The 15,294-nt window shown below is 43.2% G+C and overlaps 1 protein-coding gene across 33 annotated transcripts in view; it reads right to left on the reverse strand.

Annotated features, from left to right (window-relative positions):
- AOPEP (aminopeptidase O (putative)) overlaps positions 1-14,922 on the reverse strand; it is a 374,345-nt gene extending 359,423 nt beyond the window's left edge. For 31 of the 33 annotated variants that reach the window (XR_011497286.1, XR_011497284.1, XR_011497285.1 and 28 more), the window contains exon 1: positions 14,809-14,922. The gene's annotated coding sequence lies outside the window, so the exon portion shown is untranslated. The remainder of the gene's footprint in view (positions 1-14,808) is intronic. The other 2 variants (XM_070495590.1, XM_044756961.2) reach the window with 2 other exon arrangements.
- Between the last annotated feature and the right edge of the window lie 372 nt (positions 14,923-15,294).

Below are 15,294 nucleotides of genomic sequence, written 5' to 3' on the forward strand. Positions count from 1 at the left end.
TTTCACCTCATGACTGCTTTTCCAACTTGCTCCATAACCACAGGCTAGCTACTTTCTCTCTCTCCCAAAATCACCTACTCAGTGCCAACAACCTTCGCCTTCACTCCACTCAGCAAACCAATGGTTCGTTCCTGCCATTTTCATTCCTTGGAACAGCCACACCTCTGAAACAGCTAATTTCCACGGTCCAATTTCAGAACATGGCCCCCTGTTCTCCCTACTCTTTCCCTTGCTTACTTGCCAATCCTTTGACTTATGTCTTTGAGACTCCAGGTCCTCGTCTTGTCCACTATCGCCAATCCATCAGCTCCTTCTGACTCTAGGCAGCAGTTCCAATAAGGGGTGATTCTGCTGCTCAGAGGACATTTGGCAATGTCTGGAGGAATTTCTGATTGTCACAACTGGAGGGACCTGCTGTTGGCATCTAGTAGGCAGAAGCCAGGGGTGCTCTGCTACAACGCACAGGACAGTCCCTACAAGAGAGAATTAACAATGTTTCTGAAGTTGGGAGTCTCTCCTCTCTGGCCCTCTTCAATAATGTGGTCCATTTCTTTAATCAGTCTTAGAACATTTTAACCTCAATTCTCTTGCCCTTTCATCCTTCTGATACACCTGTTCTAAAAAACCAAATCTTCAACCAAGTGAATCATTCAAATTTTCTCTCTCTAAACTTGGTGTACTGAGCTCAACAAAAGCAAAACAAACCAATATGAATATCACACAAGCACCAAAATGGTTGACACTACATATTCACAGATTCCAACCTCAGCGGGACCCTCGGCATTACCAGGCGGGCAACGCTTCACATCTCTCTAGTCATCCCCTCAGCTCCTGGCTTTTCCCAGCTTATTTTCTGTAGTTTTGACCATGCTAAACTTCTACCATTCCCCTCAATCCTCCCTCCACCAAATCAACCCTCAATATCAGCAAATTTACTTGCTTCACTTAAGACACTTTGCTCCCATCAGACAAGAACTTCCACACATTCCTTCCCCATCCTATGAACTGATTTACATCCATCCCCAGCCTTCTCCCCACCCGTCCCAGGAGAGAAGTGGCCTCTGGTCCCAGCGCACCCTATCACGGCCTGTGCTCTGGATACCGTTTCTCACTGGCCCCCTCTGGGACCCTGCTTCCTCAGTCACGCAGTCCCCTGCATACTCTACACCTCAACTGCTTCCTCTTGCTCAGCCCTTTTCACCTCAGAAATAAGGAAACATTCCAATCTCTTCTTAGAGAAAAACACAAAATCACAAATGAACATAAACTCTTCCTTCCTTCCACAACTCCAACTCAGTTCTCTCTCTCCTCACAGCCCAGTTCCTTAGAACAGACTTCACTCCTATCCCCATTACTCCACCTCCCTTTCAGCCCACTGACTCCCTGCACACATCCCTACCATGCCAATAAAACTCCAAGGGAGGCAAACGACTTCCTAGTGATTGACTTCAGCAAGGTCTTTCAGTGCTCAATTTGGGAGTATTAACACAGATTACCACGCCCTCCTGAAAATCCTCTCCTCTTTCGCTATCTGCAATACCATTCTCTCCTCTGTATCTTCCTACCTCTTTGGCCCTTCCTTACCCCACTTCTTAGATGTGGGTGTGTCCTGAGCTTTAGCTTCAATCTTTCTCACTTGCTTATGCAATCCATGCTCTAGTCACTTCAAATCATACATCCAGGGGAGAAGAGCCAAGATGGCGCCGTGAGTAGTCCTCTTTGTCTCTCGCCCTTCGAGTCTACAATTATTTGGACACTTATCGCTTGACAAAGGATATCCAGACAGCATCTCAGGACGTCTGAGACACCCACGCGACTATACATCGGAAGGCGGATGGACTTTCCTCCGGGAGGATGTGGAAATAGGTGAAAACTCTCCGACCCCGCCGGGCAGCCTAGTACCCGCAAGCGGCTTTCTTCCAACGGACGCCCCCAGAGGATCCACACACATCTAGGGCAGGAGCGAGAACACAACAGAGGAGCGACGGTGGAAACAGGTGACCAGAACCCTACCTAAACCCCCTGCAATTACTCCTAAACGCAGAGGGAAACTTTGGAGTTGCACACCTGAGCCCGCGGGGAGACCCAGCCTGGTGCTCGGGGCGCCCGGAGGGTCCCAGAGAGAGACACGGAGGGCACGGAGATCTCCCAGCTGCCGTTGCCCGCCCCGTGGGGCTAGGGATTGCCGGAGATCTCGGAGAGGACCGGGGCCAGGGGAATTTTCAAAGGCCGGTTCTGCGACCCGGAGGGGAAGCGCTGGAGCTCCGCCAGGCAGCAGACAAAACTCTCTGTCTGCCATTAGCAGAGGGGCCACGCCCAGCATTCACGGCTCCGGCAGAGGCCGGGAGAGAAGCCCTGAGGGCGGGGCGACCCCCAGCTGCCGTTGCCCGCCCCGTGAGGCTAGGGATTGCCGGAGATCTCAGAGAGGACCGGGGCGGGGGGAACTTTCAAAGGCTGGTTCTGCGACCCGGAGGGGAAGCGCCGGAGCTCCGCCCGGGCAGCAGACAAAACTCTCTGTCTGCCGTTAGCAGAGGGGCCACGCTGAACATTCACGGCTCCGGGAGAGGCCCGGAGAGAATCCCAGAGGGCGGAGCGACCCCCAGCTGCCGTTGCCCGCCCCGTGGGGCTAGGGATTGCCAGAGATCTCGGAGAGGACCGGGGCGGGGGGAACTTTCAAAGGCCGGTTCTGCGACCCGGAGGGGAAGCGCCGGAGCTCCGCCAGGCAGCAGACAAAACTCTCTGTCTGCCGTTAGCAGAGGGGCCACGCTGAGCATTCACGGCTCCGGGAGAGGCCCGGAGAGAATCCCAGAGGGCGGGGCGACCCCCAGCTGCCGTTGCCCACCCCGTGAGGCTAGGGATTGCCGGAGATCTCAGAGAGGACTGGGGCTGGAGAGAGTTCCAGAGACCCAGCTTAGTAGCCTAGGGGGAAACCCTACAGGCTCACAGCAGCCTTAGGGAAAGCCTCTGCACAGCACCAGTAGAAGGCACCCAGCCGCCAGCCACAAGGCTGGAAGACCCCAGGGCAAAAGCAGCATAGCTAGGTGTACTAACCACAGACTGTAGAAGATGCCAATAGCTCTCCTGCGACCCATACAGGACAAGTGAGATTTGGTGGGTGCCGACAGCAACGGAGCGACAAATATAAGTGATCCCACCCCTGGCCGCTGGAAAAGCCCATAACACCGTTGCAGACCCCAAGGAGAGAGCACATCTAGGTGGGCTGCAACAGTAGGCACCTGCAGCCTGAAGCCCCCCTGTGACGGCCCCCACGGCAGAGGAGGGAATCCAAAGGGCCACTGTGGCTACGAAGAGGGGCCCAGGCCCAGTTAGCAACTACGGACAGGGTTCCTGGTTGGTGAAATATAAACAGCTGCTCCTCCCACCGCAGCAGCTGAAACAAGTGAAAGGAGCAACTAAACTCTATCTCCATGCGGAGGCACAAATCAACAACATCAAGCAATATGAAAAAATACATTAAATCTCCAGAACAGAAAGAAAGCAACAAATACACAGAAAACAATCCCAAAGAAAATGAGATATATAACCTAAATGACGATGACTTCAAAACAGCCATCATTAAGATTCTCAATGAGTTAAGAGAGAATTCTGACCGACAACTCAACGAGTTCAGGAGCTATGTCACAAAAGAGTTTGATACGATAAAGAAGAACCAAACAGAAATATTGGAAATGAAGAACACAATAGAGGAGATTAAGAAAAATCTAGATGCTCTGAACAGTAGGGCCGATAATATGGAGGAAAGAATTAGCAATTTGGAAGATGGCAATATAGAATTGTTGCAGGCAGAGGAGGAGAGCAAGACTTAAAAGAAATGAAGAAACTCTCCGAGAATTATCAGACACAATTAGGAGATGCAACGTAAGGATTATAGGTATACCAGAGGGAGAAGAGAAGGAGAAAGGGGCAGAAAACCTATTCAAAGAAATAATGGCTGAGAACTTCCCAAATCTGGTGAGGGAGATGGATCTTCAGGTGACAGAAGCCAATAGATCTCCAAACTTTATCAATGCAAGAAGACCAACTCCACGGCATATAGTAGTGAAGCTAGCAAAAGTCAACGACAAGGAGAAAATATTAAGGACAGCCAGGCAAAAGAAACTAACCTACAAAGGAACCCCCATCAGGCTATCAGCAGATTTCTCAGCAGAAACTTTACAGGCTAGAAGAGAGTGGAATGATATATTCAAAAATCTGAAGGACAAAAATCTACAGCCGAGAATTCTCTACCCAGCGAAAATATCCTTCAAATACGATGGAGAAATAAAAACTTTCCCAGATAAACAAAAATTAAGGGAGTTCATTGCCACAAAACCTCCTCTTCAGGAAATCCTCAGGAAAACCCTCATTCCTGAAAAATCCAAAAAAGAAAAGGGGCTACAAAACCAAGAGCAGAGGAGATAAGTAGAAGGACAACAACAGAGAGTAGCAGCTCTACATCAGAACAGATTAAACCATGGGACGAGAAACAAAGGAAACTGAAGAAAACCGGAAAACAAGACACAAAATGGGAGTGGTAGGCCCCCACGTCTCAATAATCACTCTAAATGTAAATGGATTGAACTCCCCAATCAAAAGACACAGAGTGGCAGGATGGATCAAAGAACAAGATCCAACAATATGCTGCCTCCAGGAAACACACCTCAGCCCCAAAGACAAACACAGACTCAGAGTCAAGGGATGGAGAACAATACTCCAAGCTAATAATGAACAAAAGAAAGCAGGTGTCGCTATACTAATATCAGACAAGGTAGATTTCAAAGCAAAACAGATAAAGAAAGATAAAGAGGGACAGTATATAATGATAAAAGGGACTCTCCACCAAGAAGACATAACACTTATAAATATATACGCACCCAACACAGGAGCACCAAAATTTGTAAAGCAACTCTTAATAGAACTAAAAGAAGACATCAACAACAATACAATAATAGTAGGGGACCTCAACACACCATTAACACCAATGGACAGAACATCCAGACAGAAAATCAACAAGGAAATAATAGAATTAAATGAAAAATTAGACCAGATGGACTTAATAGATATATATAGAACACTTCATCCAAAAACAGCAGGTTACACATTCTTCTCAAGTGCACATGGAACATTCTCAAGGATTGACCATATTTTGGGAACCAAAGCAAACATCAATAAATACAAGAGAGTTGAAATAATATCAAGCATCTTTTCTGATCATAACGCTATTAAACTAGAAATCAACTACAAGAAAAAAGCAGAGAAAGGTGCAAAAATGTGGAGACTAAACAACACGCTTCTCAACAAACAATGGATCATTGAAGAAATTAAAGAAGAAATCAAATTTTATCTGGAGACTAATGAAAATGAGAACACGACATACCAAATCATTTGGGATGCAGCAAAAGCAGTCCTAAGAGGGAAATTCATCGCAATACAGGCTCACCTCACTAAACAAGAAAAAGCTCACGTAAGCAACCTCAAACGACACCTAACGGAACTAGAAAAAGAAGAACAAACAAAGCCCAGAGTCAGTAGAAGGAGGGAAATAATAAAAATAAGAGCAGAAATAAATGATATTGAAACAAAAAAGACAATAGAAAGGATCAATGAAACAAAGAGTTGGTTCTTCGAAAGAATTAACAAAATTGACAAACCCCTAGCCAGACTCACCAAGAAAAGAAGAGAGAAAGCGCAAATTAATAAAATCAGGAATGACAGAGGAGAAATCACAACAGATACCAATGAAATACAAGAGATCATAAGAGAATACTATGAAAAACTATATGCCAACAAATTGAACAACTTGGAAGAAATGGACAAATTCCTAGACTCCTACAATCTCCCCAAACTGAATCAGGAAGAAATGGAGAATCTGAATAGACCAATCACAAGTAAGGAAATAGAAACGGTAATCAAAAACCTCCCCAAAAACAAGAGTCCAGGACCAGACGGCTTCTCTGGAGAATTCTACCAAACATTCAAAGAAGACTTAATACCTATTCTCCTCAAACTGTTCCAGAAAATTGAGAAAGATGGAGAACTCCCTAACACATTCTATGAAGCCAACATCACTCTGATCCCCAAACCTGACAAGGACAACACAAAGAAGGAGAACTACAGGCCGATATCACTGATGAACATAGATGCAAAAATCCTCAACAAAATTTTGGCAAACCGATTACAGCAATACATCAAAAAGATTATACACCATGATCAAGTGGGATTTATACCAGGGACACAGGGATGGTTCAACATCCGCAAGTCAATCAACGTGATACACTACATCAACAAAATGAAAAACAAAAACCACATGATCATCTCAATAGACGCAGAGAAAGCATTCGACAACATCCAACACCCATTTATGATAAAAACCCTCAGTAAAATGGGTATAGAAGGAAAGTACCTCAACATAATAAAGGCCATATATGATAGACCCACAGCCAACATCATACTCAATGGACAAAAGCTGAAAGCCATCCCTCTGAGGACAGGAACAAGACAAGGGTGCCCACTTTCACCACTCCTATTCAACATAGTACTGGAGGTGCTGGCCAGAGCAATTCGGCAGGAAAAAAAAATAAAAGGAATCCAAATAGGTAACGAAGAAGTAAAACTCGCGTTGTTTGCAGACGACATGATCTTATACATAGAAAACCCCAAAGAATCCACAGAAAAACTATTAGAAATAATCAAAAACTACAGCAAAGTAGCAGGGTATAAAATTAACGTGCATAAATCAGTAGCATTTCTATACACTAACAATAAACTAACAGAAAAAGAACTCAAGAACTCTATCCCATTCACAATCGCAACGAAAAGAATAAAATACCTTGGGATAAACTTAACCAAGGAAGTGAAGGATCTATACAATGAAAACTACAAGACTTTCTTGAAAGAAATAGGCGATGACATAAAGAGATGGAAAAACATTCCTTGCACATGGATTGGAAGAATAAACATAGTTAAAATGTCCATACTACCTAAAGCAATATACAGATTCAATGCTATCCCAATCAGAATCCCAAGAACATTCTTCACAGAAATTGAACAAACAATCCTAAAATTCATATGGGGGAACAAAAGACCACGAATTGCTAAAGCAATCCTGAGCAAGAAAAACAAAGCCGGCGGAATCACAATCCCCGATTTCAAAACATACTACAAAGCTACAGTGATCAAAACAGCATGGTACTGGTACAAAAACAGGTCCACAGATCAATGGAACAGAATTGAAAGCCCAGAGATAAAACCACACATCTATGGACAGCTAATCTTCGACAAAGGAGCAGAGGGCCTACAATGGAGAAAAGAAAGTCTCTTCAACAAATGGTGCTGGGAAAACTGGACAGCCACATGCAAAAGATTGAAAATCGACCATTCTTTTTCACCACACACCAAAATAAACTCAAAATGGATCAAAGACCTAAAGATTAGGCCTGAGACAATAAGTCTTTTGGAAGAGAATATAGGCAGTACACTCTTTGACATCAGTTTCAAAAGAATCTTTTCGGACACTGTAACTCCTCAGTTGAGGGAAACAATATCAAGAATAAACAAATGGGACTTCATCAGACTAAAGAGCTTCTTCAAGGCAAGGGAAAACAGAATTGAAACAAAAAAACAGCTCACTAATTGGGAAAAAATATTTACAAGCCACTTATCCGACAAAGGGTTAATCTCCATAATATACAAAGAACTCACACTGCTTAACAACAAAAAAACAAACAACCCAATCAAAAAATGGGCAGAGGACATGAACAGACATTTCTCAAAAGAAGATATGAATATGGCCAATAGACACATGAAAAGATGTTCATCATCGCTAATCATCAGGGAAATGCAAATCAAAACTACACTAAGATATCACCTTACCCCCGTTAGATTGGCAAAAACATCCAAAACCAAGAACGACAAATGTTGGAGAGGTTGTGGAGAAAGAGGAACCCTCATACACTGTTGGTGGGAATGCAAACTGGTACAGCCACTATGGAAAACAGTATGGAGATTTCTCAAAAAGTTAAAAATAGAAATACCCTATGACCCAGCCATCCCATTACTGGGTATCTATCCTAAGAACCTGATATCAGATATCTCAAGAGTCCGTTGCACCGCTATGTTCATCGCAGCATTATTTACAATAGCCAAGACGTGGAACCAGCCTACATGCCCACAAACTGATGATTGGATAAAGAAGATGTGGTATATATACACAATGGAATACTACTCAGCCATAAAAAAAGACGAAATTGGCCCATTCACAACAATGTGGATGGACCTCGAGGGCATTATGTTAAGCGAAATAAGTCAGTCAGAGAACGACGAACTCTATATGACTCCACTCATAGGTGGAAATTAGTATATTGAGAAGGAGATCTGATCGGTGGTTACCAGGGAAAAGGGGGGGTGGGGGGAGGGTACGGAGGGGGAAGTGGTGTACCCACAACATGACTAACAAAAATGTACAACTGAAATTTCACAAGCTTGTAATCCATCATAACATTAATAAAAAAAAAAAAAAAAACAAATCATACATCCAGCTCTGACTAACTAAGTTTTCCTAGTGAACGACACCACCATCTACACAGTTACCCAACCTAGAACCCTGGGGATCATCCCAGATTTCTTACTCTCACCTACACATAAACAATTGCAAAGTCCTATCAATTTAATTTAAGTATCTCTTGGATCCATCACATCAGTTCATTCTCTCTGCAACCTGTCTAATTCAGGCCATTCTCTCTCACACAGAACATATTACTATAAGAAGAATGATAACTCAGCACATATAAGAAAAAACTTGGGCATTTCCTTTTACAAGTAAGGATGCTACACAAATACAATGAGGTATGATTCAAAAGAACACAGAACATTGGTATTCTTTTTTTAAAAATGGATTTTAGGGGCCAGCCCAGTGGCTAAGTGGTTGAGTTCGCGCACTCTGCTTTGGTGGCCCAGGGTTTCGCCGGTTCGGATCCCGGGCGCAGACACAGCACTGCTCATGCTGAGGTGACGTCCCACATAGCACAACCAGAAGGACCTACAACTAGAATATACAACTACGTGCTGGGGGGCTTTGGGGAGAAGAAGAAGAAGAAAAAAAAAAGATTGGGAACAGATGTTAGCTCAGGTGCCAATCTTTTAAAAAAAAGGATTTTAATACTGTATGAATATAGGCAAATTATTTAATCATCCCAGGTTTCAGATGCCCAGCTGCTGAATGAAGGGTAAAAGCGATATATGTAAGAACTCTGAACTCTTTTCATTCTATAGTTCTATTTCTACAAGACATTACTCAGACAGCTCATACCTCCAAATATGCACCATACTTGCTACATACACAAGATATTATTGGTGCCAAAAGAAACAGGCTGGTATGTCTCCTTTGCGGCCAAAATACATCAAGCATATTCTGATTCCCATCAGTTTCAAAAACTAAACCTAAATTGCAAGTGTCAAAGAAATAAAATGTAAGCAAAAGAAAAAGCCAAGAAAAAATTATAATGAAATTGATTATGTATATAAAAATGCTATTTCAAAATAATTTCTTCAAGAATCAAGCACACAGAGAAAGGAGTTAGCAACAAAATGAGTGAGCCATAAACCATTGTGACAGTTAATAACATTAGAAAGAAAAAGCTCTTTCAACCCACACAACAGTAGTGTGGAAATCATACAATATCTAAAGTCAAACACCAACACAATATACATGCGATATGAGATCATAAAAAGTTTCAGGATCTGCTTTTCAAAGACAAGGCTCTCACAGAAAGATAATAGGAACTAAGCTGTGAAAACGCAGTCTGAATTCCATTAAAATGCTATCAGAGCAATCAAATGAGAGGCACCTGTTACCCTTCTGACAGTTTGGGTTCAGTTGCTCTTCCATTGCCTGCTAAACTCAGAGGTTAACATTCTGTTTTAAAGATCATATAAAAAGAGAGGGTACAGGAAGAATGTGGCAGGTAAAACAATTTACACGGCAAGGTCGATATTGACCCAAGGGTCAACTCAAAACTTAGAATAAACCATCTCTGGAGCCACAGAGCCTAGGTTCAAACCCCAATTTCACCACCAACCAGCATCATAATTTTAACAATTCATTTAATTTCTCTGTGCCTCAGTTTCTTCATCTGTAAAACAGAACAATGACAGTACCTACTTCATAGGTAAAGTGCTTGGAACAACGTCTGACATCCGTAAATACCATGCAAATACTAGGCGATGTTATCATTATTATTAATTTCCTTACTATTTTTAGACTAAATATTAGGTGAGAAGAAAAATAACATTATAACGTACGCTCAAGCTTCAGCTGAACATCGTTACCCAGTATTTTGCTCACAGTTCAGTAACAATGTTATTTCAGTTGACATCTTCATCCCTGTCTTCTAGGAGCTCACATTCAAAGCAAATCGCTAAGTGTTAACACCACACGAATGAGGAAGTATGAAGAGGCATAATTCACATGAAAACAGACACACAGATTAATTAACAGAGCCCAGAAATAAACCCATGTACATACAGTCAACGAATTTATGACAAAGGAGCCAAGACTACACGATGGGTAAAGGACAGTCTCTTCAATGAATGGTGTTGGGAAATCTGGACAGCCACATGCAAAAGTGTGAAACTGGACCACGACCTCACACCATACACAAAAATTAACTTAAAACAGATTAATGACTTGAACGTAAGACCTGAAACCATAAAACTCCTAGGAGAAAACTTAGGCAGTAAGCTCCTTGACATACATCTTGGCGATGATTTTTTTAATCTGACACCAATCAAAAGCAACAAAAGCAAAAAATAAACAAGTGAGACTACATCAAACTAAAAAGCTTCTGCAAGGAAACCACCAACAAAATGAAAAGGCAACCTACCGAATGCGACAAAGTATTTGTGAATCATGTATCTGACGAGTGGCTAATATCCAAAATATATAAAGAACTCATACAACTCAATATCAAAAAAACAAACAATCTGATTAAAAAAATGAGAGGATCTGAATTGACATTTTCCCAAGGAAGACACAAAGATGGCCAACAAATATATGAGAAGATGCTCTACATCATTAATCATCAGGGAAGTGCAAATCAAAACCACAATGAGACACCACTTCACACCTGTTAGAATGGTTATTAACAAAAAGACTAGAAATAACAAGGGTTGGAGAGGATGTGGCAAAAAGAGAACCCTCATACACTGCTGGTGGGAATGTAAACTGGTACAGCCACTGTGGAAAACAGTATGGAGGTTCCTCAAAAACTAAAAATACAACCACCATACGATCCAACTATTCCACTTCTGGGTATTTATCTGAAGAAAATGAAAACGCTAACTCAAAAAGTTATACGCACGGGCCAGCCTGGTGGCGCAGCAGTTAGGTTCACCACGCTCTGCTTCAGCAGCCCAGGGTTCGCCGGTTCAGATCCCGGGTGGAGACATGGCACCGCTTGGCAAGCCATGCTGTGGCAGGAATCCCACATATAAAGTAGAGGAAGATGGGCACGGATGTTAGCTCAGGGCCAGTCTTCCTCAGGAAAAAGAAAAAGTTATATGCACCGCCCCCCATGTTCATTGCAGCACTATTTACAATAGCCAAGACTTGGAAACAACCTAAGTGTCCATCAATGGATGAATGGATAAAGAAATTGCAGAATATATACATATATATATATATATATATATATATAATGGCATATTACAAACCCATAAAAAAACGAAATCTTGCCATTTGCAACAACATGGATGGACCTTGAGGGCATTATGCTAATGAAATAGGTGAGACAGAGAAAAAAAATTGGTAAAATTAAGAAGCTGCAGGTATCTAAAAAAAAAAAAAAGGCAAGGAATTGTTAAGTGCATTCAAGAATTTTCCATGCAAAACAGTCAATATGATTTTCCCTTTCTATTTCTATTTCTATTACCAATCTTCTTTTTTTTTTTTTATTTCTCCTTCTCCCCAAAGCCCCCCATCTTCTAGTTATAGGTCCTTCTGGCTCTGCTATTTGGGACGTCACCTCAGCGTGGCTCGATGAGCGGTGTCATGTCCACGCCCAGGAGCCAAACCTGTGAAACCATGGGCAGCCAAGACGGAGCGAGAACTCAACCACTCGGCCACAGGGCTGGCCCCAGGGGTAAAACTTCCAACTATCCAAAACTACTCCTTCCCTGAGGGCCCCAAACAGAAGAGTCATCCTGAGCAATCCTATCTGCCATTTATCTCATTCTCAAAAATAAGGAAGGTATGTGTGTAGGTAGAGCATAAATTAAGCTTTCTACGTGTTTTAACTCTGGGTATGTGAGAACTTAATATTAAAGATATTAGAAAGTGTCAAATCATTTGGATAGATGAGTGAACAATCATGTTCACTCGGAATTATGTGACTATTGTAAAAAGCCTAGAATTTGATCATTAATAGTAGAGTTGTTTAAAAAAAAAAAAGTACAGGGGACAGCCCAGTGGCAGAGCAGTTAAATTCACACTCCACTTTGGTGGCCTGGGGTTCGCAGGTTCAGATCCCAGGTGCAGACCTACACACCACTTACGAAGCTACGCCGTGGCAGGCATCCCACATATAAAGCAGAGGAAGATGAGCACGGATGTTAGCTCAGGGCCAATCTTGTCCAGCAAAACGAGGAGGATTGGTGGTAGATGTTAGCTCAAGGCTAATCTTCCTCAAAAAAAGAAAAAAAAAGTACAGACTTTGAAGTCATACACAGACCTGAACTTAAAGCCCGGCTCCACCATTTAGTTACTAAGAATTTTTGGCAAGTTAATTTCACATAATTGAACCTTAGTTTCCCTCTCTGTAAACTGAGAAGTGCCTACTGACGGATGAATAGACAAAGAAAACGTGGTATGCATACACAATGGAATATTATTCAGCCATAAAAAAGAATGAAATCTTGCCATTTGTGACAATATGGATGGACCTTAAGGGCATTATGCTAACGAAATAGGTCAGACAGAGAAATACTGCAAGATCTCACTCATATGTAGGATCTAAAAAAAAAAAATGATGTCATACAAACAGAGAAGGAATTGGTGGTTGCCAGAGGGGTGGGGGGTCTGAGGTGGGTGAAGCAAGCGAAAGGTGTCAAAAGGGGAAAACTTCCAGTTATAAAATAAATAAAACATGGGGATCTAACGTACACCATGGTGACTATAGTTAATAATACTGTATTGTATATTGGAAAGTTGTTAACAGAGTAGAACTTAAAAGTTCCCATCACAAGAAAAAAAATTTTGTAGCTATATATTGTGACTGATGTTAACTAGACTTATTGTGGTGCTCACTTCACAATATATAGATACCAAAGCATTATGTTGTACACTTGAAACTAACATAATGTTATATATCAATTACACCTCAATAAAAAATTTTAATTTAAAATAATAATAATAATAATTCCTAACTCAGAAGGTTGTTGCGTAAGCTAAGGAGAAACCACATGCAACATGTTGAACACAGTCCTTGTGATACAGTAGAAGGTCAACAAAGGGCAACTACTGTTACTCCCTAACCTTATTACACTTTGTCCCTCAAATATAAGAAGAACCCAATCTTAGCAATGAACAAGTCATTCACAAGCTTCTCAGAATTATATGAAGTGGGATATGTACTATTCACAAATGAAATGTAATGGGCTGGCCTGGTGGTGTAGTGGTTAAGTGCATGAGCTCCACTTCGGCAGCCCAGGGTTCACCGGTTCTGATCCCAGCCACCAACTTATGCACTGCTTATCAAGCCATGCTGTGCCAGGCATCCCACATACAAAGCAGAGGAGAACAGGCACGGATGTTAGCTCAGGGACAGTCTTCCTCAGCAAAAAGAGTAGTGGCAGCAGATGTTAGCTCAGGGCTAATCTTCCTCAAAAGAAAAGGAACATAGTAAAAGTACAAGAAAATACAAAACCAAACCATCAATCAGATAAAAGATTTCAGAATCCTGCTTTTCCTCCCATATCTATTCTGGTTGGATTTGTTAACAATCTGTATTCCTTTACCAACAATATGAATCCTATTATTTTTCGGGGGGTCCTAACATTGCTAGTGGGGTTCTGCTGCTTATTTATTTCGATGGCTAACTGGGCAAGGATAATTGTCATCACTGCTTGAAAACCAAAAAGAAATCCAAGAAGGAGGACCATTTTAATGAAACGCTGTAACTGTTCCACCCATCTCAACAGTTGATTAGACCCCGTTAGATCATCTATTATCACAACAGATTTTCACATTACTGCACCACTCCCTTTGCCAAAAAATACATGCGTTAATGAGCAAAACTCCAGACCGACAGAGAACGAAATGTTCTTTAGAGACATCAAAACTCAAAACTTGGTGCTCCCAGTAAGGATCCTCGGGGAGATGGGAGGTGGATGGGTTTCACTGCGAGAGAAAACGAACAGAATCGGAAACTGTTCCCTCCGTAAACAAGCCTAGAGATGAGCCCCGTGGGGCTAGGAGCGGAGAGGGGAAGGCCACGTGGGCCGGGAAGCAAGAGAGGAAGGAGGCGGCAACTGTAGGCTGAGGAAGAGTCTGCCCCGGGGGAGAGGAGAGTCGGCGCCGAACGCCACCCCGAGAGCGCAGGCGGGCAGAAGTGGCCACTCAGCCAAGTCCCCAGGAAGGACCGGTTTAGCCTCAGGATGGATGGACTGAGGGGAATGTGTACCCGGCCGACCGAAGAAAGACGAGGGTAGGGGCGCGTTCTCGGTCGCCTTCAGATCGGGACGCTGCTGTCCCCGCAGCCGTCCTGGCGAAGAAGGAGAGAAAGGCAGAGACCCAACAGGGAGCGCACAGGTTACCTGTCTCAGCCGCCTGCCCACCGGTCTCCACTTCCGCAGACTTGGGGTTACCACGGGCTACCCGGGCACGCGCCGAGTGACGTCATCCACGCGCGCCCGGCCGCCGTCTGCCTGGCCCGCCCCCTTGGGAGGAGCTGGGCTGGGCCGCTGCGGGGAGGTCTGCGCAGGCGCGGGGCTGCGGCGGGCCTGGGACCGCGCCAAGAGCCTCATTTGTTTGGGGTGTTGTGGGGCTGCCCTGTTACCAAACAAAATACTCCTAATTGCAAAATCTTGTGGACACTTAATTAAAAAAAATGTAATTGAAATACAAAAGTGCGTTTTCTATTCCTTGCTTTACTCTGCCTCTGCTGTTACTGTTGTTTACATACTCATTTGTTCCACCACAATTTATTCAAGTCCTACTGTGCGCCAGGAAAACCCTGTTACAGAATCTAGGGTACAGCGATAAACAAAAGAGACACTGTGCCTACCCGCATGGAGATTACC

This window comes from Equus asinus, chromosome 23, assembly GCF_041296235.1.
Source record: "Equus asinus isolate D_3611 breed Donkey chromosome 23, EquAss-T2T_v2, whole genome shotgun sequence".
NCBI classification, from domain to species: domain Eukaryota; kingdom Metazoa; phylum Chordata; class Mammalia; order Perissodactyla; family Equidae; genus Equus; species Equus asinus.